At 42.4% G+C, this 14,805-nt stretch overlaps 2 long non-coding RNA genes across 2 annotated transcripts; one reads left to right on the forward strand and one right to left on the reverse strand.

The window, feature by feature from the left end:
* The first annotated feature begins 2,306 nt into the window (after positions 1-2,306).
* Positions 2,307-3,593, forward strand: LOC125296600. The gene is made up of 4 exons (XR_007193811.1): positions 2,307-2,421; positions 2,831-3,059; positions 3,181-3,454; positions 3,541-3,593. It is a non-coding gene; the product is annotated as an uncharacterized LOC125296600 (long non-coding RNA).
* A 5,301-nt stretch (positions 3,594-8,894) lies between these two features.
* LOC125296599 lies at positions 8,895-9,957 on the reverse strand. The gene is made up of 3 exons (XR_007193810.1): positions 9,706-9,957; positions 9,454-9,608; positions 8,895-9,219 (listed from the first exon to the last, which is right to left on the reverse strand). It is a non-coding gene; the product is annotated as an uncharacterized LOC125296599 (long non-coding RNA).
* Positions 9,958-14,805: the final 4,848 nt, after the last annotated feature.

Here is a 14,805-nt window from a genome sequence, read left to right on the forward strand (position 1 = left end):
ATCCCGGCCTCCCTGTTCTCTCGCCCGTCTCGCTGTTCAGGCAGTGCTTCTTGTATCTCTTCCAGTCTGGATCAGATTCGGTGAGAGGCACATGGTTCTTCCTATCCCAACATCGATACCCTATTCCTCTTAGCAGACCATACATGCAGTATGGGTTGCCATAGGGGCATCCCTTGACGTAGGGTACGTTAGGGACCTCCTTTGGGGCCACTTGTCCGCCCTGATGTCCCTCTGAGGCAGGTATTGCTGGTTGTGTAGCCATCCTCTTGGGGCAACATGACAGGTGTTGCATGTACATGCTCCATTCCCTGTCCTCTTTTCTGAATGGCACATGTCTTGTTCTATCCCAGCAGCGGCACCCCGCTCCTGGGAATAGACGGTAGAGACAGAATTGATTTCCATAGGGACACTCTTTGGCGTAGGGTATGTCCTCTTTCTCTTGTGGCTCTGTATCCATTATCTCAATTACCTGTGGGACTCCCCACATGGTGACTGGGTTGTCCAACTTTATCCTGAACATGGGTTCTCCTTCACAACTTATGGCCGTTTGGAGTCGGTCATTTCCGGTGTTCTTCCACTTGATGCACTTGGCCTCGAGCATCACTAGGCCCATTTCTCTTGCTCTGTGGCCCCTGGCCACTCTCAGGGTGATGTGTGGCATTGTTCCAGGCATGTCGAAGATCACACCCAGATCCCATCCTTCCACAAATTTCACCTGAGCAGCCACTCCTTCTTTGGCCACTACTAATGTACGTATGTCAAGTGGGATGCGTCCCCACTTTCCCATCTCCTTGTTCCATTTCTCCCCTTTCCTTGTTTGGCGTTTGGTCGAATTTTATTGTACAGTGAAAAGGGCATCTTGGCGCCCTCAAACGAGCATGAAGGCTGCTTATCTGAAAGGCATGCTCGTTGTAGATCACTCGCTCTATGTCTGGTTCCAATCGTCCAATCCAGTAGGCTTGGTGAGTATCATTTTGTGATGGGCCATTTGGGTTGCTAGTCCTGTTATCTGCACTCATGCACTGCATTCAATTTGGAGTCTTAGGTTGCATAGTGCGTCCCGTCCCAGTAGGTTGACGGCCGTATGCTCTGCTACTAAGACCGGTATCCTGATTTCCTTGTCTTCTATTTGGATTGACACTGGGGCTGTCATTGGAATTAGCTGCGTTTTTCCTGAAAAACCCACTGTCTTTATAAATTTTCCTGAAGACCTGGGGAGGTGTTGAGCATCTTTTGGGTGAAGACAAGTATATGTTGCCCCTGTGTCCACTAAACATTTAAAGGGGTCATAGAATGCAAAACCGAGTTTACCTTGTTATAGATCAGTGGGTGAAATGGAGATACAGAGAAGTTCAAAACCCCATCCACACCTCCTTTCTGTGCAAATCTCACAATTCGAAACTCCCGCCATAAAACGGGCGAATCCAAAAGAAGCTGAGAGTTTACGCAAACTCTGAAGTGGTGCCTTATTTGGCTCTGGCCTGTACATTTGTCACGCCCCAAAATTTACATATAGACCAGCCCACTGGTTCGCTGGCCCAAGAACATGAATGGAGGTCGTGAAGATGTCAGACACTAGTTTAGCTAGCCTACTGTTGGGTTTACTTCTACAAGAATTACAAAGCAGGCAGTTTCTCTATCGAAAATGAGCCAGAGAGGTAAATGCAGTGTTCCAGGCTGCACGGAGAAAGGGGAAGTTTGTCACAGTCTTCCCAAGGATCCGAAGACTTGGCAGGCATGGATAATGTTTGTCTATCAGAAGATCCCTGCAAAGTTCGACGCTCAGCTGTTCATTTGCTCTAAACATTTTACCGAAGACAGCTTTCAAAATCTTGGACAGTTTAAAGCAGGATTTGCCAAACTTCTTTTACTGAAACGAGGGGCTGTTCCGACCGTAAGGTCATCACAACCGCAAGCTGTAAGTATTATTTTGTCGCTAAGCAGTTGATAGCAATGCTAGCATATCGTGTATAGCAACATACATGTACACGTAGAATGTGTTACGATTCAGTTTGTTAGCAATGGGGGTAACATTATTTCATTTCCCTGACTGTATTTCATTCGAATAAATAACATGTTGACATGTAAATCTACACTTTACGATGCACGTTTGTCCAGGTCTTCGTCAGGTTATTTTGTTATTCTATTCCAGCAAGATAGCTAAAGCTGAGTAGAATCACGATAGTTTGGTTGCTAGAAGCTAGCACTAAGCTGTAATGTTACCCACCTAAGTCGATCCTGTTACCACTTTTAGAAGTGGAAACTAGGAGTAACGTTAACATTATCGTGTAAAATGATCACAAGAACAACAAGAACAACCACGAACAAAAGTTGCAGCATGCCAAACAGATCCTCCTTGTGTGGCATCTCGCGGGACGCAGCTTTCTTTTACTACATTGAGACCTCACCAACGAAGCAAAGGTAAACGTTCTAATTATTCTTATGTTATCATGAATATTATCAGACGTGTTATGGTGTTTGTGTGTTCCAAACATGTGTAGCATTTTACTGGGTAGCATTTAGTAGAGCAGTGTTGCCCAATTACTTACCTTGATGACTGAGTACATTAGTGAGCCATTCACAACAAATTAAAGAAGTATTCATAGTATGAATAGACCTATTCATACTATTCATCTCACTGAATGACCTGCATTTACTTTTGTGGGGAAGGCTGGTGAAAGTTATTTGTTCAACCAGTATGAATGGGTCTATATACAAAAGATATGACTGATTAGTAAATTGTATGTTGTATCACAGCAGTACATTGTCCTTCGGCACCGAGCAATCCATATGACACCCCACTAAATAGTCTCCCCCTCCCCCTTTGAAGGCATACAGGCAACGCCGCAATGCCAAAGTGTGGCAGTAGGCACAACGGCTCCTTCAGTCTCTGGGCCATTCTCTTCAACTCCTTTGAAGGGTCAGAGGCCAGCAAAGAGACCTCGCCTTGAATTTGAGGAGGAGGTGGAAGATGTTTCCTCTGCATGCACTGATCCTCAAGATTCCACATACGATCCTGCACAGTCTGCTACAATGGAGACAGAATCATCTCAGCTTTTGTAAGTAAAGTTACAACTCTCACAATGCAGCAGTGCTATTTATATGCATTGTGACTGTTGTCAGACAGTACAATTGTTTTTTGACAGATTTTTGACTGAGATCTTATCTTATCTTTTGTAGTACATCGCCAGTGACTTCATATGGCGATGCAAAATACATTGTTTTTGAGCAATGCCTCTTCAGCCTGTTCGAGATCTGCCCTGTGTGCACAAGAACCTGTACATTCCTGCCACGCAGAAGAGGATCCTTCCTAGCGATCGACCAACTATGCCCTCACTGCAAGTTCTTCCGACAGTGGAAGAGTCAGCCAGTTATTGGGAGCACCCCTGTGGGCAACCTTCAGCTGTCTGCTGCCATTTACTTTTGTGGAGCTTCATTTTCAAAGATGAAAAAGGTATCATTGTGCTCATTGTCCCCTGCAGGAAGTGTTTGTCTTTCACTGATGACTTCACAACTGATCTACTTTTAATTATTTTATAGATATTTGATGCAATGCAGCTGAGAACACACACGTATGATGCCTTCAGAAGACATGCCAGAACATACCTGGAACCAGCTATAATCCACAGCTGGACTGAATGGCAATCTACAAAGCTTCAAATGCTCAGTGAGGACAACAGTGTCATTCTTGGGGGTGATATGCGAGCAGACTCACCAGGTACACTTTTTTTTCCCTTTCTGTTTTAATGTGTATTACACCAGTAATTTCAGGTGAGGCGTTTCCTTACATCTCATGTTAATTGACTAAAAATGTAAAATCTTCTGCATTGTAGGATATTCTGCAAAGTATGGGAGCTACACAATGATGGATGTGCAGACCAATGAAATTGTGGACATACAGCTGGTGCAGGTATTTGAAATCATCAGGACTAACATAATGTATTATGCATATGCACAAGTAGTACTGACAATAGTGTCATTATGAACCTGTATAAGCCTTATCTGTCATGTCATTGTGAAACATATGTGGTCAAAATGGTCAGAAAAGTGAGTAAATAATCCAGTGTTTTGATACAGAATGTAAAAATGCTTATTGTAAACCTATTGGATTGTATTACTTATTGGATACCTATTGTGTGTGTGTGTGTGTGTGTGTGTGTGTGTCTCTTTCTACACAGAGCAACGAGGTGGGGGGAAGCTCGTACATGGAAAAGGAAGGTCTTATTAGAAGCTTGGACCTCCTACATCGAAGTGGTGTGAAGCTGGACTGTGTGATCACCGATCGTCACCCTCAGATCCAGAAGTTCCTGAGAGAACGTAAAATCACCCACTACTATGACGTATGGCATGTAGCAAAAGGTAATGTGACCTTTTATTTATATATTGTTTAACATGTTGTAAAGACGTAGATAACTGAACACAAGTGGCTATCTAAACTTGCATTTCAATGATTACACAACAATTTGTATATCTTGCTGTGCTTGATTAGGGTTGTCAAAGAACTTGGAACAAATTGGCACAGACAAAGACTGTGCTTTGGTGAAGAAGTGGCATAAAAGCATAGTCAACCACCTGTACTGGTGTGCCACAAGCTCCGTCTCCGGAACAGAGAAGGTAGCGAAATGGAAGTCTGTGTTGAACCACATGCAAGGTGTCCACAATCATTCTGATCCAGCTTTCCCTAAGTGTGTACATCCACCGAAGGCCTCAAAGGACCGTAGCAAGTGGCTTCAACCAGGTCAGTATTGTAAAACAATGATTACACATGTATCTTCATCAATATTCATGGTTTTAAATTGCAATGTAAATTGACCTTCTCTTAGGTTCATCAGCACTGAATAGACTTGACAAGGTCCTAACAAACAAGAGGTTCCTTACTGATGTTGAAAAGCTTAGTCATCATTTCCAGACATCAACTGTGGAGTCATTCCATAGTGTCATCCAGCGGTTTGCCCCCAAAAATGTGGTTTACCCCTTCATTGGAATGCTATGCAGGTATGTACACTCCCTATGAACCTCTTCATATTTAAATCAAGTCTTTAGAATGGCAAATGTGAATGGGGGACAAATTGTGTACAGAAATGGGTTTTGTTCAGTGAAAGTGTGAGATCAGGCCTAATTGCCAGCCATCAAAATGCAAATCATTACAGTTTTAGGCTGCTCTAACTGAAAGGCACTTGTAACAACACCGGTTAGAGTACAGCTTTGGCACAGCCTACAGGTTTAGCCAATGCTTTTGCTGTGAGTTAATAGTAGTATTTTGCTTGGTGTGTGCTTACAAAAGTGACAAGTGACAATTGTTACAACATTTCTGCTGTTTCATTTAGGTTGTACCTTGCAGTTATGCATTTCAATGAGAATGCTCAGCGCCCACAACGGAAGACAGCCAAGGGGAAACTAATGTACAGGCTTGTGTTTCCAAAGGCCAAAAGGGGAGGTTACACAGTCAAAAAAGTCAGAGCCAACGATTTGTACGTTTAAAATGTATATATTTTTTTATACAAACGATTGTGCAACAAATGTGCAACGGTATAGACACTAACAATAACTTACAGTGGGTCCCCGTTAAGTTTGGACGGGTTCCTTCATGAATCACGCACCCCATTTTCTCAGCAGAAATGGCACAAACTGCAGTTGACACAAACAACCACAAGGTGTCACTTGGGTGCCACTACTATTTTTGATGCGACTGACTTACTGCTTCCATGACGCAGCGGGGGCACGGGAACTTAAATTGATCACGGTAGTTTAAGCTTACACTTGACAAAACATTCTAATATGAAAATGTAGATGCAATTGTTGTAAAATGGTGCAGCTCCTTTAAGAAAGCACCGTGTGCAGGAATGGAGAGAGAGAGAAAGCGAGAGGGGATAGGCCTATGTGTGTTAGAACTTAGCGTGTGGAAAAAGTACGTGCTGTTGAGACTGGAGCGAGTCATATTCAAAATAATGCAAACAAAAGCAATTATCCTCATTCATTGCAACCAAAGCATGCCTGCTTGCCGACGTTCAAACGAAAAATATATCAAAGCACCTTTTGGCGCTTTGAATGTAGCACCTAAAAAATGTTTAAACAGCTGGACAAATGATTTAGCTAATTGATTATATAACCTGTACAGCAGCAATTGTTGAACATTTACCTGTACAAGTACATTGACAGTAGCCCAGCCTAACAGCATGTTGTAGGCCTACTGTAGAAATTTCACTTAAATTGCAACCGCAACATGCCTGCTTGCCAACGTTCAAACGAAAAAGATAAAACAACAAGAGGGTTGAGTCTGAATGACACTGAGTTTTTAGAGTTTTTGTAGTTAAGAAATATTTTCGTATAAAAAAATGGTCATTCTTCAATCTCCTTCACTGACGCCTATGGAAAAGGCTTAACGTCCCAAAACAACGATCAATGATCATCAAATTTCTCTCTCACATTGCTCCTCATAACCATCTATAAAAAAAGTGTTTTTTCTTTTCTTTTTGAGCGCATCCGAATCCCAGGACATAACGCACTGGACCTTATAATAGGCTTGAGATATAATTCCAAAGGGGGCAGATAGGGGCCACTGCACTTAAACTTAAAAAGATGAAGCTTTCCGAATTTTGAAATTGCGATCAGTGACTGGCATCGGGTGAACGAAGCTTTTCGAAGTTGAACAGGCTATTAAAAACTATTTGCGCACCTCCATGTCACAGGAGAGACTGGGCTCTCCCTTCTATGAAAAAGACGTTAGGCCAGTTTGCAGGTAGCCTATGATTGCATTGCTGAGTTTGCGGCAAAGCAAGAAAATGTTTTTTTTTCCTGAGTCAGGATATGGCGAGTCAGTGCCATTTATTTGTCCAATGTTAGCCTATAGATACAGACCAGTACATCTTATCAATAGTTTGAATGTCGTGTTTGTTTCTGCTCATTGACAAATACCGTTCAGCACAATGATTCATGCCCAATTAATTCCCCCTGTTAAAGTGTTCGCCTTTGTTACACTATTTGGTTTTGTGATGTAGCCTATGATAAACACCATATGACCAAATATGTGACTCAGCTAATGTTATAGGCTATACAATTGAATTTCCCCTCTTAAAGGCAAGCTGGTGTAGCTTATTAGAATAGGCTACTATTAAAATACACCGACGGTAGCCTTGGCTATGTGTATAGTAAGCTATCGCATGATTTCATGCACGTAAGTGAAAAGGGCCTTGCATCTGTCAAGTTCGCACAGGGCCGTCGCATCCCCTTGACGGCCCTGCAGCTCCTCCCTAAGACAGCGAGGAAAAAGTTAAAATACGCCATAAACCCGGGAAAAGTTGACAGGTTTGTTTCGTCCCGGTGATTATTTGTGAAATTGTGCAAAACGACAGCCTTTTCAAGGCATTTCAAGGAAGGAGTCGAGCATGCAAGCTCCCAAATTGACCCAGTAGCCTAAGGCATCAATAAATTGTTGGGACTGGGGAGGGTCATGCGTTTTCTCAATCACTTTGGAGGGTCATAGAAAAAATTCTTGCTGGCGAGGGAGGGTCACGCCTTTTTGACTAACGCCCCAAAACTCCTCCGTAGCCCCTTAATTAAATAAATAACGAACAGTCCCTAATTGATTAATAGCCTAGGCCTACACCAGCAATTGTTAAACATTGACCTGTACAGGACATTGACAGTAGCCCAGCCTAACAAGCAAATGTTGCAAAATACATCAAAAGACGCAATTAATCAGAAATAAATAATGTAATCTGCATCGCTTTATTTAACAAACTGCAAGCAACAAGAGCATTGAGTTCGCTGTAAGGCCAAACCCAAGAGCAAAGCCTATCTGTTAAGGCAGTCGATAGGCTATATAACGAGCTGTGTGCCTGGAAAGACGATAGATGACGGCTCTGGTCATCCCATACCCTCCCCCCACTTCCTGTAGCCTACCATTATGAAGGCCTGTAGCCTAAAACGACTCGTTGCCGTTTTGTGACATTAAGCTTTTTCACGTTAAGCCCCCCTCCCCCATCCCCTTCTTTCACAAGCAGTGGGGGAGCGCGGGGCACAAAGTAACACTTTTTGGTAGACAAAGGAGGGTTCTCCGCGCTTCTGTCGTTTGGCCACAATCCGTTGCAACCAGGCCAGGACAGATATTTTAGAGAGGAGAGACGCCGGTGCAGCTCAGATGTCTTCTTAATTTTCTTTATTCTTCAGTAAAAGGTGCAGAACATTATTAAACTTTGACTAACATTTCGATGTGTCGATGTTTTTGACTAACGAACATCGAAACGTTAGTCAAAGTTTAATAATGTTCTGCACCTTTTACTAAAGAATAAAGAAAAATTAAGGAGACATCTGAGCTGCACCGCCTCCTCCTTCTCTAACACTTTTGGCTTTGGCTAAATATTTCTAAAATCATTTGAGTTTCACTAGTCACATGTTTTAACAAGCAACACTTGTTATTGAACTAATAACAGACGTGTGTCGAAAATTGACTTTATTTTCCATACAGAGAAATAACATATGCAGAGTCTAACCAAGGTCAATCTTGCCAAAAAAGCCCTCAAACCTGAAAACACATGAAGTAGCCTACTGCCAGCTGACGAAGCTCTCATTTTAAAACATTACTGAGAGACAGACACTGTACAATCAAGAAATCTTGCCACTGAATCCAAAACTATGTTTAACATGTACAAGGCTTAGGCTACAGTGGACTAGCATGTTGCAGGGGCTGCTAAAAACACAGATAAACGCACTGAAAACTCGGCCAATCACAGCCCTTGCTGTCGAATGCGCCGTCTGGTTCGACCGTGGAACTCCACAGCGGACTATGCTGCCCCCAAGCGGCTGCAGTTGTACTTACATTTCACCATTCACCATGATCGTGAATGAAGTGTCAATTTTTAACTGGGACCCACTGTATTAATTCACACACACAACAGGCTATGTCTTTAACCTGATAAGACTGGTGTTCGAAGAGATCGTCCATGACTCCCTTCGTTATGTGGATGCCGTCCAGCAGATTCCTGTGCCCCAAGACTTGTGTGCTCAGCTTCCCAGACCTTCCAGGGAGGATGCTGTCGCTGAGCATGTGTCACGGTTCAGTCGAGGGGGGGTCTGAACCCGACATACTGCCCTGATGTTTCCGGAAACTCCCTCCGTATGCGCAGCACCACACAAGAGGGGATCACAACACGGACACTTCGCCCAAGGAAACCCCAGCACCAGCTCACGAAAGATCTGTAGGCCAAGTGTCTGCATTGCCTTCAGAGAAATCAGAGTGGAAAGGCACACTTTTTTACTATTTATTTTTTGAATATTTTATATTTTTGAGTATAGCACTGTATGATTGTGTTGAAACAAAATAAAGTTTGTCATTTTACTGTTTGCATCAAACTATGTTTTCGTGACCTGCTGAACTAATAATGAATGCATATTGGCTAAAAACATTTGATTTATATTATATAGCTGGTAACACTTGTATCAGATTGTCCTCACCTTTCCATCCCTCTTATTCTCAACTGCCCATGGTCAGCTCTGTAGATGTTCATTGCATTTTGTAAAGAATATATGTTGAGGCACACCGGTTCAAGGCCAGGATGGTCAATCATACAGGTTATCTCCTCCGGAACCTGGGTCATTCTTCTCATGACCTGTAAAAACAAATATAAAGACCATGCTGTTATTTTGTCATTTTGAATGAGCAGAAAGCACAAATTAGCTTGAGTAAATATCTCCAGTTTTAGTTACCTGGGGTACTTCCCGGCAACATATATTTTCTCTCTCCTGGGGCATGCGGTCACAGTTTCCACACGTACACCTGGCAAGGGGAGATGGATGTAATTGTAAGTTCACATATCACTACATGGAACGAGGGTAATAATCTTATAATCAGATGATATAATCAGCAGGATAGAAGTTAACCAGATGACCTAATCAGCAGTAGGCTATGAGATTATTATCTTCGTTACATGTAATAATATATACAACAGGACGATGTCCAGTTAGTTAGGCAAGAGCCTACTATTTCTGTAGTGGCAGTTCATAGGTTATGGTGTTTGTGAAATGAGTAGCCTACTGCTCGCGTCAACAAAAATATTACCTCTCGTGACATGACAGTGGTAATATTTTGGTTGAAGCGAGTGAGCAGTAGGCTACTCATTTCATTACGGCCATAACATACTGAAGTGGTACTACGGAAATAGTCTCTTGCCCAGCTAACTGGACGTCCTGTTGTAAGATCACATATTACTACTAACGTTACGTGGCAAATAATGTAGGTAACTCCTAATCAGATAACCCATTCAGCAGGAGAGAACGGTAACAATATACTGACTAAAACGAGAGTATAGGCTACTTTCCTTGCGAGCAGCACTCATTTCATTATAGCTATCTGCACGCTACATATTGGCTATACGGACTTTCTCGCTAACTGGACGTCTTGACAGAAAATGCACGAGGGTAACGTTACATGTTGTAAAACTTTTGTTTGTGTGCAAATTAATAACTGTTATGCTGCTTACAAAGTTAACATAAGACTAATACAACGTTATGCTTAGGCTAGGACACTGAAGTGTGAGTAGGCTATTACATTAGTATTACAGCTAACGTGTAGTGCTACGTGTAAATGATAAATGAAAAAAACTTACCATTCTGAAGTAGTCATTTGTAATCTTTTTTTTTTTTTTTTTTTTTGATTAGGCCTTGAATGGGCTTTTAATTAATAGGACAAGCCATGAATGCGGTCTTACAGGAGCAGTGGCATCTAATCAAGTGTTGGAGCATTAGGGTGACATTCAAATTCAATCCAGTTATTTCAAGGTAATGTGAGTTTCTATATAACGAAGAGTTCATGGCACTTTGAGGAAAATAATTCCTTTTGATGTTTGGTATGTTGTTATTTGTCTGTTATACATGTAAGAAAATGTCTATGTCTTTTTTTTTTTTTTTTTTTTGCAAACATCATTGACATTACAGAAAATGCAACACTACGACATGCACATGAATACTACATACGACAAACAGACGTACATTACATAAACACATACTGTAACTTAACAAGACATCACATTGACTTGGCTTCCACAAACATAACACAACATAACATTAATAACAGAAAGGCTAAGGATGATTTAAGTCCCAGGATGATTACAGATATGATTATCAGGGATGAAATTGATGACCGAAATGAAAAGAAGGGGGGATGGGGGGTGGGATGGTAGCTCTAAGAGTGTGAATGAGGTGGTGTTGGGATGGGGGTGGGGATGGGGGGTGAGGGGTAGTGAGTATGTGAGGATGTATGTGTGTGTGTGTGTGTGTGTGTGTGTGTGTGCGCATATGTATAAGGCTGGTTTGCTGTTGGGCCAGGAGGAGAGAAGCTGGAACATAGAGAGGGAGGGTTTCAGGAGAGGAGTTGTAATTATTCTATTAATGATAAGTATAATAATAGGAATAACTGATTGCCTGGTTGATTGCCTGACTGATTGCCAACCTGGGCACCCATTAATGGCCACAGTTCCACCCAGCCCCTGCAGTTATACTGCGGCCCGAGCTGACAGAGGGGAGGACCTGCGTGCCACCCATCGCCTCAGGCCCCCAGCATATGCACACATCCCCACTACCACGACCAACCACACCTCTGCCCCCAGACCTTCACCCAACACGCCACTCTTGACCTAAATATGTACAGTATGTGAATGGCTAGGTTGAGGGGTCTATCTAGAATGTAGCATTAAAGAAGTGGGCATGCATGGTGAATATCTGTCAGGATTTCCCCATGCACACCACACTTACCCTGTGTAAGATGTATGCCTCAACAATGTGTGCATTAAAATAAGTGAGGCATGCAGATAGACACCTGATGAGGCATCTACCTGCACTCCACTCTTACCCTAGCCTGTTTTGTAGTTTTTGTTTATGTATGTCACCTAACATGTAGTGCGATTAAAAGAGAGTAAAGCGTGCTGTGTGCTTCCAGGACAAGGCGTGTGCATGAGCTGCATGAGGAGGGTGCACACCGGGGCCCAGGGCCAATAGATAACCCACAGGACCCAACCAATGCCAAAACCACACAGCAACCCGCCAGGACCGAAGTCTCCCAAGCCATCCAATGGGGCCCCGCAGAATAACGATGGGAGAGGCAGAGAGAAAGAGTGAAATTAGTAAAGTTATCAGAGAATGTAAATAAAAGGGGGGAGGGAAAGAAGGGATGCTATTTATATTACTACTACTAATAATAATAATAATAACAATAATAGTTCCAGCTACCCTCCCTGCCTAGTGTTCGATGATATGTGTATCTGTTGATGAAGTGTGTTATGATGGTGTGGAGATGGAACTCAGGCAAAGAGGGTCAGGACTGTAAGTAGGTGATAAAGGGGTACCAAGGAGAGGTTGTATCCTGAGTATTGATTAAGTTTGTAGTTGATAGGTTTTCTAATGATATATAGTCTGTTAACAAGTTTTTCCAATGAGTGATGTGAGCTTTTTTCCTAGATTTCCAGTTCATGAGGATTGTTTTCTTGGCGATAGTCAAGCTACCAGTAGTGTTTTATTGCGGAGTTGCTTAAATTGACTGTGGATGTATCACCAAGTATGCATAAGGAAGGGATGCTGGGATGTGACAGCCAAAGATGGAAGAGAGATTTTGTGACACTCACCCAGAAGTGGTTGATTGGAGTGCAATGCCAAACCGCATGAATGTATGTATCTGGGTTATTTTGTGTGCAGTGAGTGCAAAGATCCGAGCCAAACCCCATTTTGCCAATTTATGTGCAGTGTAGTGGAATCTGTGAAGAACCTTGTATTGTATTAGTTGTAGATTACTATTCTTTGTCATGAGGTAGATGTTTTTGCACATTTTGGTCCAGAAGTCGGCACCGGGAGTAATTGATAAGTCTGATTCCCATTTGTGATATGGCAGGCCAATTGTTTTTCTGAACAAGATATAATTTTGTAAATTTGGGAGAGTGTTTTTTTTTTTGGAGAGGAATATTAAGCAGCTCTGAGATTGGTGGGGAATGTCAAGGTTAGCTGTCTGGATGTTCATTTTTCCTAGGATAGATGATTTAATTTGCAGGTATTGTAAGAAGTGTTTACTCTCGATGCCGTGCTTCTGGACCAAACAGGAAAGTTAAGTGTTTTTTTATTGACGGTGAAATCTGGGTTATTCCAAATCGGGGTGCGAATTGATGGTGCTATAGGTGAATCAGTGATGTGGTAGAATCTCCACCAGGCTGTCAGAGTAGCTGAAATTGTTGGGGCTTTGAAGGATGGATGTTTTTGACCGACTGACTGCAGAAAGGGAGATCTGAGATTTTAATTTCTTTACAGATTGTTTGTTCTAGGTCTAACCAGGTGTTGTCTGAGGGGTGGGGTGTAGCCATTTGTGGATGAAGTGGAGCTGGTTGGCCAGGGCATAGTGCTGGAAGTGTGGGGCCTCTAGTCCTCCCATTGCTTTTGGTTTTTGGAGAGTGGCGAGTTTGATCCTTGGGGTCTTATCTTTCCAGTAGAATTTAGTGATTAATGAATCGAGAGACTTAAACCAGAGGGTGGTGGGCTGGGTTGGAATCATAGAGAATAGATAGTTTATTTTGGGCAGTATTGTCATTTTGATTACTGAGATTCTGCCCATGATGGATAATGGGAGGTTCTTCCAGCGTTGAAGGTCATCATCTATTGAAGTGAGTAGGGGAATAATTTAGGCTAAATAAGTCTGACAGCCTGGGGGGAGACTTTTATCCCTAAGTAAGTGATATAGTTAGTGCAGAGTGGGATAGGTGAAGAGTTGGCTGTCACATCCCAGCTGTTGGGATGTAATGGGAGAACTGCAGATTTATTCCAATTGATTGAGTATTCAGAAATTTTAGAGAATGTGTCAATGAGTTTGATGGTTTCTTCTACTGATGTTGTGGGGTCTTGAAGAAAGAGAAGAATGTCGTCAGCATAAAGGCTGATTTTGTGATGCATATATGGAGTCTGGACACCTTTGATGAGGGGGTTCTGACGGATGGCAGCTGCTAGGGGTTCAATGAAGATTGTAAATAGTGAGGGGGAGAGTGGGCACCCTGTCTAGTTCCCGGTGAAGAGTGAAACTTTGTGATGTTAGTCCATTGGTGATTACTGTGGCTGAAGGAGAGGTATATAGAAGTTTAATCCAGTTAATGAACGACTCCCCGAAGCCAAACCTCCCTAATGTGGAAAACAGGAAATTCCAGTTCACCCTATCAAAAGCTTTTTCTGCGTCCAGAGTTGCTATGATGGTATTATCTTGAAAATTTGTAGAGTGATACATTATATTTAACAGTCTGCGGGTGTTGGTGGATGAAATTCTACCTTTAATGAAGCCTGTTTGGTCTGGGTGGATAATGGATGGGGTGACCTCTGCTAATCTGTGTGCTAGCATTTTGCGATTATCTTATTGTCCACATTGAGGAGAGAAATTGGTCGGTAGCTGGATGGCAATGTTGGGTCCTTATTGGGCTTGAGGAGCAGTGAAATTGAGGCTGTGGTGGAACTAGTTGGAAGACGTCCTTTCTGTTTTGATTCATTAATCATTCTGATGAAAAGTGGAGCTAAAATGGTCCAAAATTGTTTGTAGAACTCAGCAGGAAAGCCATCGGACCTGGTGCTTTATTATCGGGCATCTGTTTCAGGGCATCAAACAGTTCTTGTTGAGTTATAGGTGATTCTAGGTTTTTTTATTTCGGTCTCATTGAGTTGTGGTAATTCGATGCTGTTTAGGAAAGAGTCTATGAATTCCTGGTTGGGGTTTATTTCTGAAGAATATAGTTTATTGTAAAACTGGTAAAAACATGATTTATTTCTTCAGGTGAGCTGGTTAGCTTCCCT

The sequence above is a fragment of the Alosa alosa genome, chromosome 6 (assembly GCF_017589495.1).
Source record: "Alosa alosa isolate M-15738 ecotype Scorff River chromosome 6, AALO_Geno_1.1, whole genome shotgun sequence".
Lineage (NCBI taxonomy): Eukaryota > Metazoa > Chordata > Actinopteri > Clupeiformes > Clupeidae > Alosa > Alosa alosa.